The following is a 1,144-nucleotide window of genomic DNA, read 5'->3' as shown; positions in this document are numbered from 1 at the left end:
GAACCTGGGAGATGGAGGTTGCAGTGAGCCAAGATCGCGCCATTGCCCTCCAGTGTGGGCAACAGGAGTGAAACTCTGTCTCAAATAATAATAATAATCATAATAACAAAAGCAATTAATTCAGAATTAAATATTCCCTGTGCTCCTGGTCCCACACTCCCGAACTTTTTGAGGTTTTCTAAGACACAAATTTCTAAAAGACATAGACTTCTAATGCTCAAGGAGCCTAAAAGTTTTTTTTTTTTTTTTTTTGAGATGAAGTCTGGCACTGTCACCCAGGCTGGAATGCATTGGCGTGATCTCAGCTCATCGCAACCTCTGCCTCCTGGGTTCACGCGACTCTCCTGCCTCAGCCTCCCGAGTAGGTGGGATTACAGGCGCCTGCCACCACACATGGCTAATTTTTTGTATTTTTAGTAGAGATGGGGTTTCAATGTGTTAGCCAGGATGGTCTCGATCTCCTGACTTTGTGATCCACCTGCCTCGGCCTTCCAAAGTGCTGGGATTACAGGCGTGAGCCACCACGCCCGGCCTACAAGTTATTCAAAAGCTTATAATGTGGCCTACAATCAAATGCCTAATCAAATTACTCCAAAGTCCAAAAACATTTTTAAAAGATGTATTTACATCATTTAAGATACAACTTTGCAACAGATGAAATAATCTATTAATACTTGAAAAATTAATCACACGTGCAAAAAGCTTGGATAGGATTGTAGGGGTGTTTTTTAAAGCTTAAGAGGGTGAGGTAGACTAAAAGGAGGGTAGTGAAGGAAGGAAGTGAAGTGAGGGAGGGCAGAAGAGGTAGGCAATGCATGTTCAACTGTTTTGCCTTTTCTTATAACCTGGATTAGGGGATTGGTTGTAGTTAGGGAACTCCATTTCCTGACTTTATTCTAGGAAATGTAAGCAGGAAATTAAAAAAAACAAAAACAAAAACAACCCAAGTAGATCCTTTCTTTAAGAGGATTCTAAAGAAATACAACATGTGATCGCAGCGCTTCTACATCATAAATCCCTGGGTCTTTTTCACTGCCATCCTTATTACTCAATAAATAATTAAATGAGGCCTGGTGTCGTGGCTCACACCTGTCATCCTAGCACTTCGGGAGACCAAAGCAGGAGGATCACTTGAGCCCAAGAG

This window comes from Mandrillus leucophaeus, unplaced genomic scaffold (genome assembly GCF_000951045.1).
Source record: "Mandrillus leucophaeus isolate KB7577 unplaced genomic scaffold, Mleu.le_1.0 Scaffold152, whole genome shotgun sequence".
NCBI classification, from domain to species: Eukaryota; Metazoa; Chordata; class Mammalia; order Primates; family Cercopithecidae; genus Mandrillus; species Mandrillus leucophaeus.
This window is presented reverse-complemented; position numbering follows the sequence as displayed.